This window comes from Orbicella franksi, chromosome 1 (genome assembly GCF_964199315.1).
Source record: "Orbicella franksi chromosome 1, jaOrbFran1.1, whole genome shotgun sequence".
In the NCBI taxonomy this organism is placed as follows: Eukaryota; Metazoa; Cnidaria; class Anthozoa; order Scleractinia; family Merulinidae; genus Orbicella; species Orbicella franksi.
The window spans coordinates 39745712-39769451 of record NC_138145.1 but is presented as its reverse complement, the minus strand read 5'-3'; the positions used below and the strand labels follow the sequence as shown (position 1 = coordinate 39769451).

Sequence of the window (23740 nt, the reverse complement as noted above, 5' to 3'; positions counted from 1 at the left end):
TTCTACTTTGCTACGAGACATTGAAAGATAAATAAACTGTTTTCAGTGTGTTGCAACCAAACGTTTGTTCAATATCTTGAAGCGAAACTCCATGAAATAATGTTGTACGCGATCGAACTTTCCGCCATTTTTTGGGTTATTGTCAAAATCATACCCAGGCTCCCGCATAATGCGAATTAGTAACCGCGCCACTTGTCTTTCAAGGTGGCGGCTGCTTGGTAAATTGAGACGGGCGCGTGTTACAAACAATATTTAGCTCTTAATAACCGAGCTGTAGGTCTGTATGGGAGAATCTTGACCGAGGTCGTAAGTACAGACCGAAAGCAGTGAGGTCTGTACACATGACCGAGGTCAAGATTCTCCCATACAGACCCACTTAGCTCGGTTAATAAGATGTTTATTAAATGCAAAGAAGAAAACTTTAATTCGTATAATGTAACTGGATTGCTGACATTTTGCTTGCGAACGGCGAAGCCGAAATTTGCTTGTCCTCTTTACTTTTTTTTTTGTCATCAGGCTTTTTGGAACTTCCATAAATGATCGAGAAGAAAATAAAAGAAACTGGTGAATATTTTTGTATTTTAGTTTGCTACTTTTCAAAACGAAAATGAAACCGGTCTAGATGTCGGTCTAGATGGGAAAATCTAGACCGCGGTCAATATCGATTTCAGCCAATCAAATTCGTGAATTCGGTAGTTCCCAGTCCTTGTGAGACACAGCCATATGATAATGATAACTTAAAGGACACAAAAATTAACAAATAGCAGAAAATACTCACCATCTACAATGTGGGCACATGTGCAAACACCTTCCAGTTTTGGTTTCATTTCGCTGTCACTCGAGCTTAGTTTACTCTAGATTTGTGGTCCGAAGTTCCTTATATATTGAGAAGGATTCCCGTAGCTCCTTGAGAAAACAACTAGAACAACAACTGCAACAAAACAATGACGCGTGGTACAAAAAACCGCAAAGTTTCGTAAGAAAGCTTATAATGAAGAAAGTTTCGGGCAACAAGAGAACATGACCATTTATTTTTAGGGAGCAAGGGATATTTTGGGGATTAATTTGAGGGAACAAGGGGTGTCAATACTATTAAAGGAACTTTGACAAAAACATTAGGTTCAAAGGAATTTATTAATAAGGAAGTAGGGAAAAAGTAAAATTTTAAGGGATCAAGGGGAACAGACTTCCCCCTTTCTTGGGAGGCAATCCATAATGTCCCGAGTAATGGTAAAAAATCTGGATGTAAGATAGAAAGATGAGGAAGTGTGTTATGTCTGTTATTCGTTATATGGCTGGTTTGCAGTGTCACGCCATCAAAAATAAAAATCGTAACCATTCAATAAATTAAGTCAAGAAGCTGAGATATGAAAGATGATTGATATATAAATAACCTCGCCAAGTTTTAAGTCTACACGGTTTTCCATCCGCGCGTTATTCGGAAAAGTGTAACTCATCTTTTGACTTACTCGACAGACTTATCGAGCCGCCATTTTAATGTCACGCAACGCATAAACTTGGAAATACCGACGTGCTCCATTACAAAATGAGGAACCCTGTTGGGCTTAAGCGTCGCAAAACGTCAAGTTATTAGAGGGTCTTACATCTGATGAAACTAAAACTTCGCAAGGATTGGTAATTTCTTATTTTGGAAATTGATGACGTCACATGAAAACCGGCAATACGATGTACCTGTCCGTTGGAAAGGGGGAAAATAGGCCTCAGTTTCAGTTTTCGAAGTAACTCTTAACGCACGCTTCTTAACTTTCTCAAGTTTCCGCTAGTCCGAAGATTTAGAATAAAAACACAACGTGATAATACTTCAGGTGCAGCAAGGATAGATTACAGTAAAAAACAAACGCCCTCTAAGCAAATCTCGAGAAATTTTCGGTCTCGCTTCGTGAGATCCGGAAAGTCGCGGACTATCTTACTTACTTACTAACGGACCAAAAACAAACAAACCAACCAACCAACCAAAACAAAGTACAACAAAACTAGAAGACAGGCACTGACAAATTAAACTAACTAACAAGTTAAACTAACAGGTTTTTTATTATTATTCTTTTTTTTTTTTGAAAATGGAGGAATACCCTGAACATCAGTTCTAACAATATGAAAACGTCCAATACGGTATTCTTTAAAAAAATACCAACACAAAGTCAAAAAGTTAAGTAACAACATTGAAAATCTTAACCACGCTGGGAGTTTTCTGTTAGTGCGCTAGAGAGAAATAGTGTACACCAAATGTGTCCTTCTTCCTTGATCTCACAGGGAATTGATACATTCCCTGAAATACAGTGATACAGTAAAATTCCGCGTTTAAAAACCTAGCAGGTAACGAACCTACAGCGTGCATGAAACATGCCATTTAGACACCCATTTATATATATATATATAACAAAATAATAAATGAAAAAAACAACAACAACAAAAGAAAGCAAACAAACAATTCAGTCTGAAATTCGGGAAAAGCTTCTTATTATATTTGGTAGGCAAGAAATAATACTGCTGTCTATTGGTACAGTGTTAGTTCTGTTGCGGTGTTCTTCATTGGAAGTTTAAATGTGTAGTGGGACAAAACCTACGAACATCAGGCTCATTTTTTGGAAGACATTAAACCTGTCTTGAACCTGATATTTCCAGTGTGCAGACATCAGTCTCCTGAAATACGACTCAATATTTACCGCTTTTTTAGTTTAAATTCACTATTTCCTAATATCCGATGAATCTAGTGTATTTGAGAACCTAAACAGGCTTATTTCTTCTTGCATCAAATATTTAAGAACGTATTTAGCCTGACCTGGAAAATCATGTTGAAGGTAATTATAGTGTACAAGGGATCGTACAGCATTACTCCAAGGAAGATTGCCAAGTTGACACGTCCCAAAAATTGTCATCTAACGACAAGCTTATTTTAACTTAGCAAAAAACGTGCAACACAAAATATGTCGGAGACTAACTGTACAAGAGAAAAGTAAACATCGCAAGTATACTGATAACATGGTGAGCGTTTAACAAAAATTAAGAACTACCGTGGAGTCATTCTGTTTACAACCCGGGCCCATGATCTACTTGGATGTGGCAAGGGTTTAGGTATTCTGTGGTTTTATGACGAAATCTTCAACTTATACCAAGCAGCCACACGCAAAAGGTTGACAATGTATTGGAAGTAGCACAAAACTTTAAAACCTTTTCCTTAAAGCTTCAAATTGAGGCGACATGTATATGGGGTGACAACTGGCACTTTGCTGGTAGAAGGCGTGACTCAAGTTGGTCGTCAAAGGCTGGCTCAATTCACGCTTTTGATGTGAGACTGTTTGCAGCTCCCGCGGACCTTCCTATACATGGCCAGCCATCTGTAGCTGATTAGTTTAAGGATGTCACGCAGAACTCAAGGTGTGGCGTGATCAAGATTCTAAAATTACTGATTAATTATACTGAAATGGCCATCCTCGAGTTTCTCTAAGGAGGACTAAAATATTTTTCACTTTAAACCACCAACAGTCCAAGGAGGCCGTCTAAGAATGTGAACCACAAGACTCTTAACTGACAAAGCTATAATACCGATAACCTTGGAATGGCTATCACAAGAACATGAAAATTATTAATGACGTTTAACTTTCATCCGTTAAAAATTGATGTCGAAAATATCACGTCAAGAAACGTTAAATATTAATTCCTACTGGGGCTAAACATGTCCTTTGCGCATTTCGAAATGACCCGTCTAAAAATACAATAGCATAACATTTCTAGGATGCCACATTTCCCCACCCTCCCGGGTGATTTTCTACTCTATAGCCTATTTGGAGCCCAGGCCTCAGTTGCTCGAAGGCTGGATAACGCCATCCACCGGATAAATCGCTATCCAGTGGATAAGTGTTAACAAAACAAACCACGCTATCCACTGGATAAAGATTTATACGGTGGATAACGTTGCCGACCTTTCGAACAATCCGGGCAAGTTTTTCTACTCTGGGTATCATTTCCTCTGGCCTAGGCTCCCTGTACTACACCTTAGGTATCCTGTATTCTAGAGGTACAAGCGGTTCTATATCGTACCCGTTTTGAACGGGGCAATTACGCTTTTGGAATCCACAGAAACTTTGCATACGATTGTGTTAACTTAAGTGTCCAGCGTAACCCCCTCCCTGCCCCGTCTTTTTGTTTACATCCCAGGGATATGGTTTACTTGTGAACCCCAAGGAGTATCCCTGAGATTGACAGCCGGTGCCCCTATTAAGTGAATTCCATATACATTGTTACTTCATACACAGAGTTCTTCACGTCCTTTCATTTACAGGCATCCTTAGCGAAAACGTTGCTATTGTACGGCCATTTCTCAGTAACGGACAGCCAAGTCTAAAAGAGCGCAATTATTACAAGAAAGAACTGCATGATTCTTGCTTCTCAGAGTTCGTCATGGTCCACAAATGGTTTGCTATCGTCAAAGTTCACTTCATCCCGGCTGTGATTGTAGTACAAACTTGACGGCTGCTTCTTACGCATAGTGTTCTTGACCCGTGTTCGAAGAGACGGCCTTAAAGAATTCCCATCCACTGCAAACTGGAAGGTTTCATTGCGTTCGTGGCAGTAACGGTACAACACGATACCCACAATGATAGCAATGATGACTACTAAAATTACCACGATAGCCACTATCGTTCCTGTTGAGATGGATTTCTTTTGAGCTAATGGCTGTGCAGAGGTTACTGTTCGGAGTAAAGTTTTAAAAAAATGGAAAGTGAGTTTTGTTTATGCTAACTGAATTCAAATCGTGCTTTTGCAAGCTTCTTTAGGGATTACATTTCGAATAAAAGACCTCGCCAAAAATACAATCGGGATACTTCCCCCCTCTCCCTTACTTCATACTACATTACCAAAAGTTATACTCCCTACTCTTACTTAGGTGTCCTACCCTACCTTACTCCTTTGCCTGCTACCCCTATCCCATCCAAGTGTAGTTAACTACTACATTCTACCCACCCTTTCCTACCTTACCTCCACTTCCCTGCTACCCTACTCCCTCCATCCCTACTTTGCCAACTGCTCCCTTCCTTATCCTAACCTACCCACCCTACCCTATCCCAACTTATCACGCACTCCCAACCCTACACCACCCTGTTCTACCCTACACTACTCTACTGTTCCCCCTCTCCTCCCCTGCCTTATACTTTCCTACTGCCCTTCTCTCCATTCCTACCCTACCCTTCTCTATCACACCCTAACATACCCTGCCTTTCCCTACCCATTCAACCCCTCCCTTCCTTACCCTAACCTACCTTACCCTACGCTAATCTACCTGCACTACCCTACCCTGCACTACCCTGCCCCACTCGTCCCTTCCTCACCATAGGCTACTCTACTTTACCTTACTTTACCCTATCCGACCCTATTCTACCCTACCCATTTTCCACCCACCTTACCTAATCATGCTATACCCTACCCAAGGCACCTCTACTTTACCCTGCCCTACCCTACTCTTCCCTAGTTTATTATACCCTGATCTTCCCTTCACTGTCCTACCCTTCGCTATCCTTCACTGTCATACATGCTCTGCCTTACCCTATTCCATCCTTTGCTTTCCTACCCATTCTTACCTCACCTAAGCCTTCTTGGTATTGCAGCCCCACCCGTTACCATCTTACCCTGTTCCGGATCAATGCCATCCACACGAAGTACTGCCGACTTCCTGTCCTCGCCATATTTATTCTTATAAACGCATGTGTACTTTCCAGCGTCCGCAACTGTAACCACAAACAACTGAAGGGAACCGCTCTGAACGTTAATGGTTACTCTCTTGGATGGCGTAATAGTCTCGGAATCCTTTAGCCATGTCAGCTCAGGCTCTGGAGCGCCCAAACCAAGACAGAAGAAAGTCACATTTGCTCCAGAGAGGACAGAAATGTCCTTCGGAGGACTGGAGATAATCGGCGGACCTAGACAAAACAACGCATATTGCTGGTTTCACTGTTATGCCATCAAGAATAAACATGGCAACCAATAAATAAATAAAGTCAAGTAACTGAGATACGATAGAGGATTGATTTATATATACTACCTTGCCTAGATTTACATCTGTGTGGTGTTTTGGCAACTACGTTATTCGGAAAAATATTATACATCCAAATTTAAAGAGCTTTGTTTGGAACACCATCTTGGTGTGTCTCGGAGGTGCACCAATATGGCGGCCGTGAAGTAACAGAAATATCTGTCATTTAGTTTTTATTATTATTATTATTTTGAAATATGACAGTCTCGCGCGATAACCAGCAATTACAATCGTTATTCATTGCACAATCTCTGGTCTTAGAACGTACAAATAATATAATAGGTTACGATCCAAATAGCAATCCTGGGCTACAGGACAAACCTCTAAATTTGATCCTTTTCGGGGTTGAGGGAAAGATAATTTTGACCTAAACCTTCGGGGCCATGTTAGAATATTCGGCTACATACAAAGTGGACTATTCTGTATCTCGTGTCTTTTTGTAGAGCGCGGTCGCATAGCTACAGGGGTATGTTGTCTTATGCAAAGCCTTACGCGTGTGCGCATGTCTGTAAGGGGTGTCCGCTGCCCATCGCGATTGCGAAAAATACGTATGCAGTAAATACCGACGGATAAGCCGCACTCGCAAATAAGCCACACCACGAGTTTGGCAACTCAAATTTCAGAAAAAGTTTTAGGGAAGAAATCAAAATAATTCACGAGTGGAGTCTTAAGAATGATTCTATACATGTAGATTTCTTGACTTACTGAATGTAAACCGGCGTGGTGAAAGTAAAAAAATAAGATCTGAAGTAGCCGAGAGAGTGTTTGAAGAACATCAGGTGAAATCGATCAATAAAAAGTATTTTTGAACCGGCAAAATAAGCTAAATGATTGAAAATTGCATACAAATTATTGCTTCGCCCAACGTCTTGGTTCTGGTCAATGCGAAAATTGTATAATGTAGAGAAGGTAACGCCTAATGTATATACTGAGGATAAACAAACTAAAACAAAGTAAATAAATATAACGAAACTTGCCAGTTAAGAGCACAGTTGCCAGCCACACACGAATGCTGCCACGATTCCATGCAATACAAGAGTACACAGCAACGTCTTCTTTGGTAACTTGCCGTATTTGTAATTGGCTCGCAGTGTAACCTCTGCTCGAGGCTGAGTATGTTGTGACACTATTTTTAGTGCCATTCGTTACCAGTTCCCCGTCTTTCTTCCAAGCTATTTGAGGTCTGGGGACCCCTGTTACGTTGCAATGGAGAGTAACCTGGTCTCCCTCAGTTGCAACAGTGTCCCTGGGGTAGTCTTTGAATTCAACAGTCACTAGAGAGGAAAAAAATTATAAATAAAAGAACAGGTGAAAGTTTGTTTACCGCAACAAACAACATTTGTTTGCTGTACAGTTCGACATAGAGAAGCCATTTAAACACCTGTCAATCAAATGCAAGACAGACACGCTGACATCATTCTTTGTACTGACTGGTTGAAAAGCAATTGAAACATTTTGAAATTAACGCGTATTTCGTGCAATGTTTACGTATTTATCAATGAAGAGAGTTTAGCCTTTGAAAACGCAAATGGAAGAAAAAGAAGCCAGATTGTGAGTTAGAGAATCTGGCTCTAAATCACCCACGCAACGAGAAAAATCTTTCCATGTTAATAAAATTAAGCAACCAATTTATCACTTTTACTGTACTCGAGGGTACCACGTTAAAATCAAAGGGTATTTTACATTATAAAAAGTTTTCAGTGCAAAACGATATATATTATTAGTTTCTTAATTGTCAAGACTTATGACATATTTTAGCTTTCGAGTAACGTTTAAATAGCAAGAAATATTTCTTAACTGAAAGGAAAAAAGCGACCGTTTATGAGCAGTAATTCCAACACTCACATCCGACGATAAGAGACGCATTTGCGCGGGCCTCCCCAAGTTCGTTGATCAGGGAACATTCATAAAGCCCTGCGTCCTCAAATTGAACGTTTTTAACCTTCATCATATAACTGCTGTCTATGAACTCGTATCTCGCAGAGCGAGTGAGATTCTTCCCTTTGAATTTCCACGTGATATTACTTGGAGGGTAACACGACACGATACAGCTTAAATTCGCATCGCCATCCCTGCTGACATCTGCAGACAGGACGCCGAGAATACGCGGTGCCTCTGTGTAGAAAGACAAAAACACGAGAAAACCATCAGTTGAGAAAAGTGAGTAAACTTGCTTTTTCTATTCGTGCACTAAATTCTCCTTCGTTGAAGAAATGTTCAAGATTCCACCCCAAACAGTCCTTCCTGATGACGTAACCAGTCTCTCTGTCCCTTATTGGTCGGTGCTCGTCTTTGACTTTTCCCGCGCAAATAACAACCAATCAAAAACATTTCTGTTGACCTGTATCATCAGTGTGAAATCCACCGTAGGAAAAAAGATGGCGGCTTTACATTCTACCACAACGCCTTTTGAACCTAACACAGACTTTATGGCAAAATGAAAGCCAAATTTTTATATTTGTTCCTGTACAAAGGACATTGTGCAGCCGAAGTTTGAAGATTTTACAACTTTTCTGTACGTTTTTATATAGTGGTTACAGTTTTCTTGCGCTAAGAGCTATGGGTATATGTACTAGTCACCACCTTTTTTCCCATGGGGGATTTTCCCGTTACCTGCAAGAGAGGAATCAAGCACCGATCCTACTCTCAAACTAAATTGACCTACAGACTTAACGTTTTTATTTTTTTCGACTGTTTTCCTACTCATTCAACGATAAAACACTACAATTGAAAACCCAACGTACTACTTAAATGCAACAAAAATGACACTGGGCGCTTTCCCTGAGGAAAAGAAAACTGGTAAAAACTTTTCGTCAAATGGAGTAGCGCAGTTTTCAACAAACAAAATGAGAGTGTACCATTTGACAACATTTGAAAACCTCCCAAAGAAACAGTGACTGTTCCATTTCATTTGCAAATGGAACGACCGCGTATTTCATCAAGGGGCATGGGAATAGCGCGAAAGAGCGAATGATAATTTTAGTGATTTTCTAATCACTACATTCTTTTCTAATGGTATTCCATTTATTCCGAAAAATGCTCAGTGAAAAGGCCGGTTTCATTTGGTTTTCCTTTTGGTTATTTTGTATGTGCATATGTTTATTTGTTCGTGTCCCTTGGCTAAACATGTGAGATATCTTTTCTTCTAACTGGTTGCCTGGCATTTTTACACTTACGTTATTTCGGGTAGCCAGCACTAATAATATTTTAATAAATTATTTCTAGCTCTGGGGTGAAATAAAAGTCGTTGCTGTTGTCGTTATGTAAAAACGGTTTTTCTATAAAAACGGAAAGCACACACGGTCAAAATTCAGTCTAAAACAACATGTTACCTTTGACGATAACTTCAGATCTGTTGCTAGTGATGTTTCCGGCGCTATTGACTAAAGTACAGGTATAATTGCCACTGTCTTCTCTCGTGGCGGATTTTATCAACAGCTGACCAGCGTTCGAAACGATTCGACTATTGGCTATATCCTCTGCAAGGAGAGGCTTCCCATCTTTTCGCCAGTCTTGCACGGTGGGAAAAATCCGAGGAGGCTTGGAGCGACACTGCTGGGTGATCACGTCTTGCGCGTTGACTGTCTTTTTAGTCGGCGTTCGATCGAATTCTGGAGGCTTGGAGGCCACGGCTGAAAAAGGAGAAATGTAAAACACTCCACTATTCAACAAGTCAAACACCTCACTTATATAACGCTAAGCTGGGAAATGTCACATTCAACGTCATTCATGAATTTGTTCCGCCGTAGCAAGGCAAGTTACACAAAGCGTAGCTCGGTGTAACACTACCGAGTAACGTATAAAAAGAATATTCATCACGCTGTGTCGCCGCAATCGTTGCGATCGTTGCGAAAAGACGATCGTTGCGTGACACGTTGATAACAGCAATGTTTTGCTTCGTGCAACTCGTGTCGCGGGAAAGCTTTGTCATGCATGTGACCGTATAACCCAGAAAAAAAAATAGGCAAATGGATACCAAAGAATGTAATTCCTGGCGATTGAGGGTCGAATTAGTCAAAAATCAATGATCTAACGGCACGATGGAGAAGCTGATAGGGCATCACAGGATGCCCAGGGACCATTTGAGGTTTTGCCCGGAGATTTACCTCTGCATTCTTTACCATCGCCAGCGGTACCATCTGGGCACTGTAAACAGACGGACCTTTGTTGACCGTTCTCATTCCAAACTTCATTAAAAACGTCTAGATCCACACATGTGACTCTATTGAACAAATCGCACTCCTGAAAATAGACAGAGTGAAAATTAGAACAATGCAAAGGAATCAATCCCGAAATATTGGCTTCTTTGTTTTCGTTGTTGTTATTATTGTTATTTATAGTGGCGCTAACTTAAATTGAAAAGAATCTAATATTGATTTTTCAGAAATAGTAAAAAAATTAAATCTAGACAAGTCACATCTACTCTTTCACGTCTCGTAGTTCTAATTAGCATATTTAATCAAATACGTTTTATTTATGTTACATGCGTCTGTTATACTTTAGCTTGAAACCTTTGTGACTCATTAGTCTTTGTTAAGGCGTGAACCCACTTAGACTGTCTTAGCTAAAAATGCCCAAAATTGTAGATTAGTATGTCTCTTAAATAGATAAAATAAAAAAAATAAAATAAAGTAACATATGATGCTTGTGGTATAAGTAATGGTCATGATAGTGGTAGCCAGTTCTACAACATGAAATTCCTTTAGGAAATAGTGTTCCGTACACTATGATCAGATGGGTACGATGTACCATTTATTTTGGTTTGGACAGATAATCAAGGTTGAAACCGATCCTACATGGGGGTAGGGAGGTGGGTACTCCCAAAAGTTTTTGGTGGCGGTGTGAGGTCCGAAACTTGAAATTCAGACCTAACTTATATGACAACAGCTAACCAGAGTTGGCTTCCATGAGCGTACGCATTTAAAAATGCTACAAATTTGCCAATGTTGAAGCGGAGAAAAAAAATAGTTACTTGTAAACAAAACACCCAATGCCAAGACAGAGTGACAAAAATACTCTATTTCAGACCAAATGAACAACATCTGTGTCCTTTTTCAGACCAACATCGCTTAAAAACCATACCCATTTGGGAACACACAAACCTATATAGCCCATATAAGGAACAAACCCTGCTCCCCCACCCCCCCCCCCGGGACCAAACAGCTTCCTCCAAGGAATGCATTTTATGAATATTAATATTTAGGTCAAAGCTGCTACCTGCAAATCTTTGCACGATCCACTATTCACTCTCCTGCAATAGTTATTGCTGACTTCCTCCACAGTAGTGTTATCACAGACAACACCGGCATCCTCCCTGTGTAACGGGTCACAGTTACCCAGTCCCCAGCCGACTTGACGACATTGCGTCAGAGAGGTCTCGTAACCAAAACAGTTAACATTATCCATCCAGATAATGCCATTTCCTACAATTAAACAAAAAATACTCTTAGGTCTTGTCTTAATACATTAAGGTCATTCCCCAGTATTGCATTGCGCATCCCTACTGCGTATAATTTCACGCGTGATTAGCGCGCGCGCATTAAACAATGGCGGGTTTTTCTTCGCGGCTGGACCTTGCCATAGAGGTAAATCGTAATTTTATCGAAAACGAGTACGGTGACCTATCATTTCTTTCTGTTGTGTTGAATTGAGTAATAAATTTCTCTATGTAAAATAAATATGGGCCAATTCTCAGCGTTGAGCAAGAAAAATCGTCGGAAACGTGAATTTAGCAAGCAATCGTGAGTATAATCATGGTCCTATTGTAAGGATTTATATGGTATAAACAAGGTACTGTTGTTCCTTAACGAACATGGGGACCCCTCATTTTTATTTCCAAATTTAAGTTCCTGCAACATAAACAGTCAATAGGCAAAGTTTGACAAAAATCTCAGTGCAGGTTCTATTTCAGTGGAATGACCTTAAGGCTTTATCGCGTGTGGTCCACACTGAGAAGCCAAGATACCATCGAAAACAGTCTTTGTTCACACGTTTTCTTTTCAAACGCTAAACAAGAAAGTGAGAGAAACAGCAAACAGCGAGTCAAGAGAGAGTGGAGCACGTCCGTATGGGGGTAGGGGCGGTGCGGGGGACAGGAAGATGGGACAATCACGATAAAAGGAGCTTCCTCTTTGCGTTCGCGATCAGTTCTCTCGCGATTGTCTTCTCGCGTACGATTGTAGAAAACATATGAGGCAACAGAGGGCATCAAACTCTCTATGCATACTTCTGAAAACGCAGTGTTCGAAAGTGGAGCCCTGTTATACTTAGGCAGAAAATAAGCGAAAGCGAATTCGGACGAAAAAGCCTCAGCGAAAACGTATTAGCTTATATGGGGCCTCGGTAGACATTCAAAGAAAACCTATATTGATCTTAATCCGCCAAAAAGAAGTCGCGACGTCAACAGACTTCCTTTTTGTTGTGTCAGGAAAGCAGACATACCTCTTATCTCTATAATTTACTTTTTCAAGGTCATAGAATGAATGTCTCTTCAATCCTCTTATTTTTGTTATTCTGCGATAGCTCGTGACGTATCTGCATACGCATTTGATAAGCGATGTCAAGAGGTGAAGTCTGCCTAGGTTTGATAAATTCCTTACTCGCATTCCTAGACTAGACGTAAAGCAGATGTCAAGAAGATTTTAAAGCACTACAAAGGTCACGAGGAGAAGAAAATTATCAGGCTGCATGACTTTTCTCGACTCCAATTTGCTGTGTAGAATATTTTAAGGTAACAACTCATCTCATTTAAGTTCTTCTTTTCTTTCCTTTTCCTTTTGGCATTCAATTAACATGGCCTGACAAATTAGACTGTCAAGCATGCAAACATTGGGTGTTCTAAAACCAGGTAAACTGTCGAAAGCCAGCCCCACGGGTAATCCAGTATCAAAAAGCTCCCACATCTTCACCGTCGCTCCCACGTCGTCACCGTCGCTCCCACATCGTCACCGTCGCTTCCACGTCGTCACCGTCGCTGCCACGTCGTCAACGTCGCTGCCACGTCGTCAACGTCGCTCCCATATCGTCACCGTTGCTCCCACGTCGTCACCGTCGCTCCCACATCGTCATCGTCGTTCTTGCCGTCGTTGTCGTTGTCGGCATCGTCGCCGTTGCCGTCGTCACCGCGTCGTAGTCATCGTCATCGTTGCCGTCATCGTCGTCATTATCATCGTCATCGTCATCGTCATCGTCATCGTCATCATCATCATCATTTCTCTTCGCCTAATAGACGTAACCCTCGTGCAACGTGGGTTACAAGAGCAAAATAGCAGTATTTATTCAGAAAGACTCACCTTTCCCAAATTTCGAGTGTTTAGGGGCTTCTCTAGCTCTTCCAAAGCCAAGTTCTTTGCAAACAATGGACGCTTCCTTCAGGTCCCAGCCGTCGTCGCAAACAGTTCCCCACTGGCCGCCGTAAAATACTTCAGCTCGCCCATCCTGTTTACTTTTTCCATCCCCTAGACGAACCAACGGTTTCGTTGGCTTGGGCGGAAACAGCGCGGACACGGGCTACATGTCAACCCCACAATCCTTTACGCATTTTAGTCCCACTGAAAACAAAAGAAAATTTGCGTGACGGGCTTGTTAACGTGACGAATTTGTGTGACTGAGCAACCAACAAGTTTTTCTTTTCCAGTTTGGTCGCGAACCGACCAAAACTGCTTGCTGCCAACATGTAGAGAACTTTGCTCTATATATAGAGAGGAGGTTTAGCGTATCGAAATTTCCGGATTTCTCTGTTTCAAGACAGATTTAGCCTTCTCGGAAAAATCTTTCATGGCTTGTTTCGGCACGTACATGAACCATTACGCTAGTAAAACGTATGCTTAAAGGTTATGAAACATGCTGTCCTGGTAGTACTTACTCAAGAAGAGTCCTTCGCGACAAGACTTGCACAAATTGTTCTTTTCGCCGTTGAAGCACGTTTGGCACTGAATATCACAACGCTCGCACATCCTGTTATTGGTATTGCCAAATTTACCCAACGGGCATTCTTGTACGCAACTTGCAAACTCTAGAAAGTATGGCGGCTTGCAGCTCGTGCAACGGTCTGGCTTCCCAAAGTAATTCTTGCAAGTGTCGTGACAACGCTTGCACGTGTTCTTGTCGTCATAGAAACCGTCCCCACAATCGGAGACGCACCTCGTGGAAAGATCGGGACCCGAGCACTTGACGCCGGCATCTTCGCTGTGACCACAATTATTGTTCCCGAAACCGCCTGAAAACAGTAAGCAAAATTGAGGTGGGTTACTTTAGTTTAAAGACGTTAAAAATGTGTTGGTAGTGTCCAGAGCCCATGGGCTCCTGGTAGTGTAAAAAGGAGTTAAAGGCTTGCGTGACAATTAGTTTGGTCACACTTAAAACGTGCGTGACAATTATTGTGCCTGAACCACTCGCTGTCACGCACAAACAGCAAACGAATGTTTGCCGTTCGCGCGAAAACTAGCGTGAATTCTACATCGAATGAAAAATTGCTAAGCTAGCAGAAAGGGCTTTCCAATTGTTTGCTCCCACAAAACAATTACACCAACTAAGAAAAGTTACCAAAGTTACAACCGAATGTTTGGAGGAATGGCGGGAGCCAGAAAAAAGTTGTCAATGCAAATGCTTTTCAGCACGACCTTTCCTTTACTCTAGGTAAACGTCAAAAGACTCTCTAAAGAGTATGGCTCAATCAAGTTCCCAGGGCGTTCTCCTCCCAATCTCTGAGGAAAAAGGCCTGGGAACCAGGTTGGGTACAGCTCTTTGGCAACCGTACAGGTTTCTTTCGCGCCTGAACAAAACTGATTCCTGTCTTTATTTAGTTCATCCTACCGTGATGAAAGCGACAGTCTTGAAGTCTTCGCTCGTTTCCAGTGCACTGGGTATCGTCCATCCAAATCTGTCCAGTCCCCTGGCCATATCTCGCGGACGAGTACGCGGCCACAGCTTTTCCCAGCTTCAGCTGCCGACAAATAACCGTCGCTTCGTTTATATCGAAGCTGTCATCGCAGACAGTCCCCCACTCACCATTGCACAGGAGTTCCACGCGTCCCTCGGTCGAGGAATTGAACCCCACGAGTTTGATGTCAGAAACACCGCTGACAATCTTGTTGGCCTCACGAGAGCAGTTAACGACGCAAGAATTCTTGAGAAGATGTTTGCCTTTGGGACATTCCGTACAGTGGTTCGGCTTGTTGACGCAGTCCGAGCAGTCTTTCGAGCAATCTAGGCATCGAGTCGTTGTAGGATCTCCAAACTGACCCTTTTTGCAGTCAGTCACACAAGAGCTCATATTCCCGGTTTTGTTCAAAAACTTGCCCATGTCGCAGACCGTGCAGTTTTCTGGCGATCCGTAGCATTCCTTGCAGTTCGGACTACACTGCCCACAGCTTCCGTCAACAGAGCTTATAAAGTACCCGAATGAACATTTGGACAAGCAATCACGTGACCTGTCAGGGCCCTTGCAGACCACGCCCGCGTCTTCGGTATGGTCACAATTTTCTCGGCCCCAGCCAATATGCCGACAAGCAATCAGCGATGTTTCATTCCCTAAAAGAGGAATTAATGAAAGCATCTTATAACGCGTTCACACCACGTCAAAATACGTTCAGTCTGAGCACGAATAAAACATTTCTCACTGCCAAAATTGTTTACATAAGGGCATGAATCTATTGTGCGAATCTTGATCGAGACTGGTTTATTCTTGTATGAATAAGACTACCTCACGAGGTAGTTTTCATATCTAAGGCCTCGTTCGCGGTACGCCGCATAAATGAAAAATGCAACTTTGTTTCTAAGGTTTGGCCTACCGTCCACACTAATCCGTCACAAAAACGGAGCTTACTGCGCCTTCCAATGACATGCGGACTCTAAAATTCAAAGCTCAACCGACAGACGCGTTTTTCGCTACCGTCAATCAAATGTTCGGCGGCTCCTCCCAGCTTCCGACTATGTGAACTGTGCTCAACGATTTGATTTGATTACCGCACGCTCGGCAGTACTCGGAAGCTGGGAGGGGCCGCCGAACATTTGATTGACGGTAGCGAAAAACGCATTTGTCAGTTGAGCTTTGAATTTTAGAGTCCGCATTGAAAAGCGCAGTGATTAAATTAAGTCAAAGAAAACGTTAAGCATTGTTTGAACAGTCAAACTGTGGATCAGCTAGAACTATTTACAATAATTAGCTATTACGGCCGTCACGTTACATATTTAACTAATATGGAAAGGGTCTGAAACCAGATTACTAAACAAACACATCTCGTAGGTCTGGAAAACACCACAGTATCGTAAATCAAGATTGAAGTTAGCAAAATACCGCATGAAAAATTGCCCAAGACCACAAAACCGCATAACATACTGCTCCCCTCCTGATGTCAAATGGATTAGGGTCCAATCCAAGGGGGAGTAGCAATAGTCCTAACCCCTTCAAGAACGGAAACCCGAAAGAGCTTTGTCCAGCAGTTTGCGACCAAAAGACATTCCGTCTACGACTTACCGAAGCATTGGACTTCATCCAACCAAATCTTGTTTCTTCCTGATCCAAACCCTGCCCTAATGACTGCGCGCGATGCATTTCCCATACTCAACATGTTGCAGACGGCGTTGGCATCAAGTAGGTCCCAGCCATCGTCACAGACTGTGCCATATTCTCCGTTATGAAGAACCTATAACAAAAACGTCGAGTTGTTATGGAAAGTTCTTTTGAATGGTGCAGTAGTAGTAAAATGAGACAAACAGATTTTGAGAGGAGCAATCCCCCACCCTACTCCCGTAAGGGAGGGCCATCCTATTGTTCCTACCACAAAAATCAAAGCAAGGACTTGCCCTACCTTCGAAATTTTACGATATTGCAAAGTGTCCATATTTTATAGAAATGTTTTCTTTACAATAGGCCCACTTATCGCACAATTGAGTGACGCGTCCTTACAAAATAACCTTCAAGAGGGGATAGGCCCTTTTTTTGTCAAGGCGTTTTGATCCGATGGTTTATGAAACAAACGAAAGCGCACTTGTGACTTTTGCGAAAAATGTTTTCTTTGAAAATGTCGTGGTTAGTCGCTAAGAACCACCTTCGTATTTCTCCTAGAGGTCTGGATTTCTTGGTGCTAACCTAAAGGACCGCGGCCTCTGATAATAGGGAGTTTAAGAAACCAGGACGCGACGCCGAGGTCAACGTCGATTAAAAAATGCTTTTATATTTTACCTGCGAGTCTCGCGATACTCTCAAGTCATTTTCCTTTGTTTCTTAGCGTCAAAACTATCACGAAACTTATTCTGGGACAGGGCGAAACATTTGAAATAAAACTTAAAAAAATTAGCCGTTGTGGTTCACTTTCTCTGGACAACGCAGAATTTGATTATTTCACGTTGTTGTTTTGCCGAAGACGGCAAAGAAATGTACCAAGAATTATAACGCACGTGCACAGCCATTGTTCCGCTCATTAAACCTTTCGTTTAGCGACGTTCACGTTGCCGTGTCCGTCGTGGTTTCTTAAACTCCCTAATGACATTGACGGGAGCGCTATATGGAATGTTTACCGCAACTAAGAATCAAGTTCCCTTACCTCGACTCTGCCCTTGTGTGGCGTTTTTCATTAACAAGCCTCACCAGAGGCCTCTAGGAGGGTTTAAAACCACCGGTACAATTTTCGACACAATCCTTCCTTTTCCTAAATAATGGCGGAGCACACGATGTACAGTTGTCGGCCTTGACCTCGCAATCGGCACAGCGCGATTTGCAAGGTTTGCAAACCGTATCCAGGTAATACCAGGAGCCATAATCAGGGACGGAGACCGTAAGTCTTGGGATCCGCGCGCACCTATGATATGGGACAATTTTTCTCTCTTTAGAACAAATTGCGCCATCCTGACGTCATATATCCGCGCGGATTCACGCACATGTCCGGGGCTCTCGCGTGGATGTTGTCACGTTGCGTGATCAAATGGTGAGAGTTGAGAGATTCTCTTGCGTATTTTTCACAGCGATGGCAGGGAATAAGGCAGGGAATACGAACCAAGGCACTTATATGTAGTTTTATGCTCAGAACTAACGGAAAAGGTGGGTTTTTCAGGGTAGAAAACAAGACTTTAATCTCGCGCTGGAAATGAATAATAAGATCTGCTCACGCTAGTTGTAGGCTTACGCGTATGTTTTTGCGTTTGTTCTGACTTAAGAATATAACAAGAAAACTCTCTACTCTGGTATCGAGTTAATTTGTGAGTTTCTCAGACAATGGTTAATCATAACCAAAACCTGTTTTGATGGTTTCTTATTGTTTCTGCTTGTTTGGTGAGTTTGCAAAAGTTCAGTGAAAGGAAAGTCTGACGCGTACAATTAGCTCATTTGCATAGTGCAGCTCGTGCACTTTCAAGTCCGAGTCGGTGTTTTCAATTGTCAACAAATCTTGACAAAGATTTCTTTCGTTATCTTTTGTGCTGAGATGCTGCAACAAATTTCACGAACGCAAAAAAGGCTACTAACATCATGTGTGTTTCTTCAACATAAGCATAGTGAAGTTTTACACTGCAAAAATGAAAATAGACAAGGAGTTTTGATAACTCGATCAACAAAATCGAAATCATTATTCCAAGTTGATTAAAGAGAGCGTAATCGTAACTTTGGTGATTATTTCTGCTTTATTCACATATTTTCAGCTAAGCTAAATATGTTCTCAAACATTTATCAATCTTAAACACATTTAAAAACTATAGAGCTATTGTTTGAGTTCGATGTACGTTCTCACACGAAAGTGCGATGGAACTTCGGTGCAATTTGTCATGTTTACTGGCTGCACAAAACACGCATCGGGGGGCGCCCTCATTTATCGACAACAGAGAATTTACTGGATTTTTGCACGAATAAAACTGAGCAGTATCTACGGACGTAAAGTTATTAAGCCTTGATGAAACATCAAGCGCTGCTTTTCGGTCGCGATAGACTGACAAATTCCTTGCAAGCGTGTGGCAAGAGGAGCTAGGAAACTATGAAGTCCTGAAGCTCTGCTATATCTAAATATATCTAACTAGTTTTTTGCTGTGTAATGGAAAAGCTGTTAATCTTCAACATATGTGAAATTTAAAGTGGAGTAATGTACAGCTCATGTAAAAGAAGCATCCGTCGGAACACAATTTGGTCAGCGATATATAGAAGCTTAGAGCGGAACATACCTAAATTCGACACTGTCTTACTTCACTCAAACTGGAGTAGCTTACGACGAAAATACTTAAGCAAAATTCCAACAGACGTAAACGCGTTGAGTTGTGGGCCAAAAACATGAAAAATTTCGGGAATTTCGGACGCCATTTCCCCCGGGCGACATCCGCAAAAATCCTCGCAGCATGTACGCGCGTGTGCCGCAGGTGATGGCGCAATTTGTTCTAAAAATAGAATTATTGTCCCATATCATGGGGACAACCCCAATACTTGAAATGGCGCGCGCTTACGGTCTCCGTCCCCGATTATGGCTCCTGGTAATACCCAATGCCACAGTTTTTGACGCAAGTGTCATTTTTCTTAAAGAATCCTTCGGCGCACGTGAGACACTTATTTGCACTATCACGACACGTGCTGCACGTGAAATTGCACTGTTGGCACGTGTTCCCCTTCGGAAAGAAGCCACCGGGGCACTTCGCCTTGCACGTGCGCACGCCCGGTCCGGTACATCGAAGGACAGTGTCTTCGCTATGCTGGCAGTTTGACTGACCCCAAGGACGATGGAGACAGTCCAGCAAGGATTTCTCGGTGCCGACGCAGAACATGTCATCTAGCCACATTTTGCCAGTTCCCTTGGGAATGTCACCTAATGAAGCGCTGGTGTCAGCTTTACCAAGATGCAACTCCCTACAGACAACGTTCGTCTCAGCAAAATCCCACCCATCATCGCATACAGTCACACCGTGAGACAGTCTCAAATATGGCGATCTACGTAATGTGAAGTTGATGAAAGGCACTGCATATTTTCCAGCGGTGCAATTTACCATTTACCACAAACGTCCCGCTAGCCTCGTCTTACACAAGAGGAGGATTACAAATTGTGCACACGGGTTTCCCCGACTTGAACTCGCATGCGATACATTGGTTAGGGCAAGGTAAGCAAGAGAACGTACTTGGAAACTTGTACATCGAACTCCCACAATCTTCAACGCACCGACCATTTTTCATGTACATCTTCGGTGCACACTTGCCGTTCATAAGTCCCTTGGGTTTCTTGCATGAAGTACGGTTGCTATTGTCAGAGCCATCACTGCAGGTGACGTAAATGTCCGTGTTCTACTTCCGGCACTCGCGAGCGGGGATGTAGCCATATTCGTCAGCCGCGCACTTGTCAACGCAAGCATCATTTTTTTAAGAATATGGGCGCCATGCATTTTGTGCAACGAGTACTTGTTCCGATACACTCAAAGCACTGTGAACCACAGGTTTCGCAGACGTCCATGTCATTTTTAAACCATCCTGAAGTTCAGTGATTGGTTATCTGTTTCTTCACGGGTCCCGCGCATACTACGCCGACGTCGTTACCATGGTAGCAAAGCGAGCTAAAACTTCGTTTTACCAAGGGGCAGTCATGAATTGAGTTTTCTCGACGGGTACAGTTAAGAATGTTGGTCCAAACGCGCCCGTTGCCTCGATCGTAAGCTGCTCTCTTGACAGCCTTGACAGCAGCGCCTAAGCCGAGCTCACGACAGACCACTGTGGCTTCACGGAAATCAAATATCTGGTCACATACGGTAACCCAGGCCCCAGAACGATACACGTCGACGCGGCCTTCAAGGGCGGTCGGCCGGTTTCCCGCCAAACGCAGGTGTCGCTTTTGAGCCACGCGGAGCGGAGAGCAGCTGACAACACACCGGGTTCCATTTAAGTACTGGTCGTCATGGCAACTTGTGCAAGCGGACGGAGAAGCCCCCATCAGCGCACGTCCGACATGCTGATCCGGGATCACAAGGTTTGCACTTCCGGTCAGTGGTATCCCCATAGAAACCGTCTCCACAGTAAGTTTGACAACTATTACCTTGAAAGGAAATGAAAAGCGGTTTTTAGGCACTAATAATCTAATTAGGCACTAATTTATCTTAATTTCCTGAGATTTTCTCTCATTCGAATTAACAGTTAGACTTTGAGAGCGAGTTTTTTATAGGAGATGAGCGTGAGTAACCTTACTGTTGTAACAAACACTCTAATGGACTGCAGTCCAAACCAAAACCAAACTCTTAGAGTGCCTCCCTCCACCCAAGAGTAAAAACGGATGGCGGTAAATTTAAGGCTGGGGGTAACCCTTCGATGGACTAGCATCCCATCGACGGGGGAGTAGAAATACTCCTAGTCGCTTCATGCTACGGAAACCGGAGATAAGCGCCGATGTAGTTCTCCGTTTCGTGAACGGTTGATGCCGATTGATGCAAATTTTTAACAATCGACGAAGTTTTCTCTATCACATGAAAGAAAAAAAAACAAACATCAAGCCAAGGCATGATTTTATCTATGTCGATAAATTGACCTATTGTATTCAAGGCACATATTTGTCGATCTGACGGTAGTCTGTCATGTGACATAACAGCCAATCATGTTAAAGAGTGTTATCTATCCGCCAGTATAAAAGACTGGTTGCATTCTCAATCATCCCCTCTTGCTTTCACCATCACAGCGAGTATATATCTTGGCGATAACATTTTTTCAGGCAAGTTGAAGAGATATTTTGTATTACATTAGAATAGGTCTCCCTCTAATTTTTATTCTGGGGCATTCATTCATTAGACGCTTAGACAACTTCGTTGCCGCAAACCCTAACCTTAACCACCATTTTCTTGTTAAATAATGTTGCCACATTTAAGTGGCGTGGCGTTGGAGGGAGAACTGGGACTAAGACGTTGCAATACGACCTCCCCGTGGTCGCTTTATTCGCTCCAGACATACTTATTTTACAGCTGGGAACCAATGATCTTTCTCGTCTTGATCCTTTAGTTGTGGGCTCTTCTATCGAGGAGCTTGTTACCATTCTGCACGACACGTACAACGTTAAGTTTATTTGTGTCTGCCAAACCCTTCTGGGGTCCGATCCTGTATTCAGCACGCGTGTCCGCGCGTTTAACAAATACGTTAAAACGTTCCTCGAAGCCCTCCCTTATGTCTTTTTCTGGGGACATAGAGGCTTTTGGAATGCATCCCAGAGATTTCTCGCGCGTGATGGCGTCCAACTCAATAGGCAGGGGCAATAAAAGTTTTTTCCGAGCCTCAGAGGGGCCGTTTTAAAGTCATTGCGCATTTGTTCAATTGTCGACCATTAGGCCGAACTATGCTGTTTGACGCTAATTCAAGCCATTTCCTTTTGATACATGTACAGTGTACATTTTACACCAAGCCATGTCTTGTTGCTTCGTGATTCAGCTATTTTTGCGCCCGAGCGCGAAGCGCAAGGGCGCAAATGATGCTACGAGGGACACAAATAAACCATATGACCGACAAAAGTCATGCGATTATCATTATTATCAATACAGAAGGCCAAATCGTACAAATTCATTTAATAAGAAAAAAATGTTTAACAGAGATGTAGCATGAAACTATGGTATGGAAAGTTGTTGCTACAATACGAACAGCTAAACAAGAGCCAAATAAAATTCCTTTTTGTTTACAATAAAATGTCAAATATAATATAATCTAGTTTTAAAAAGATTGGTAACAATGATTAGCAAAAAGACAGTTTACATTTAAAAAAATGATAGTCTTCCCGTTCACAGGCAATGGACTCAGACTGTCTTTGCTAATTTCATCAAATAAGTTACAGCTTTTAGTCGCTATCATCGCTACAGAATTTCACTCAAGTCCGTTGCACTTACTGTTTTGAGATCCACTGTTTATGTTTCGGCTGAGTGGAGCACAGGTTAGATGGCGATGAATGGCCGCTCTAATTCCAGTCAATGCACTTGGAGTTAATGCTTGGCCTTTCTCTGTTTTCACTTCAGCGAAGAACTTTCGCAGAATTTCACTCAAGTCCGTTGCACTTACTGTTTTGAGATCCACTGTAATTTTTCTTTTCTCACACCATTTCTCGAACTTTTGTACTCCTCACTCAGTTGCTCTCTTGGTGTTTTTCGCTTGAGCTTTTTGCTCAATCTCATCCAGTTGCTCGTTGTCTAAGTCCGAGTTTTGAATAGAAAAAAGCTGAAAATTTGGGAGTTCTTCCATTTTAAAATGAAATTTCCAAACGGCAAACGTTCACTACGCAAGCTGTTCGCACCTGAATGGTTTTCCCGCGTCAATAAACGTAACCTGATTGGTTAATATTCATCGGATGATGAACCGAGAACCAATCAGCTGCAGGGCCGTTGATACATTAACGGCCCGCTAGGAGTCATTTGCGGCCCGCAAAGCGCGTGTTTTCAAGAGGGCGGTTTTCAATTTGGCCGCGCATATTGATAATAATGGGCTTTTATGACTGTTATTTATCTCACTTGTCGCAATTTACAGCAAAGGCGTTGTCTCGGTCTGATAACAGTCTTTTTAAATCCTTTTTCATATACCGCAACTAGGTTGGCGGTCACTTTAATCCAGCACCTCTGAGGTTGTCTATCTATATTTCTTCCCGTCCATGTACTTTTCTTAAGCTCATTTTACCTTGAATGCGGTTAACGCTGTCATCTAACATCCGTTATTATATAGTCCATTTTTTCTCGCTTAATCATGCCGCCTAAGAAGCGTACTGCTGGCCCTGG

General features: G+C 42.4%; 2 protein-coding genes and 1 pseudogene across 3 annotated transcripts in view; 2 read left to right on the top strand and 1 right to left on the bottom strand.

Annotated features, from left to right (window-relative positions):
- Window positions 1-23740, top strand: part of LOC145482149 (uncharacterized) — a 181214-nt gene that overhangs the window by 72876 nt on the left and 84598 nt on the right. The window lies entirely within an intron of this gene.
- LOC145500278 (uncharacterized) overlaps window positions 1-23740 on the top strand; it is a 154164-nt gene that overhangs the window by 46437 nt on the left and 83987 nt on the right. The gene's annotated exons all lie outside the window — the stretch shown is intronic.
- Window positions 615-22026, bottom strand: LOC145464415 (scavenger receptor cysteine-rich type 1 protein M130-like; annotated as a pseudogene). Its single transcript, XR_014041431.1, has 14 exons — window positions 21820-22026; window positions 19510-21067; window positions 17596-17800; window positions 16527-16695; window positions 14864-15580; window positions 13914-14267; window positions 13342-13599; window positions 11267-11472; window positions 10156-10291; window positions 9382-9681; window positions 7895-8164; window positions 7027-7323; window positions 5646-5936; window positions 615-4709 (listed from the first exon to the last, which is right to left on the bottom strand). The product of XR_014041431.1 is annotated as a scavenger receptor cysteine-rich type 1 protein M130-like (transcript).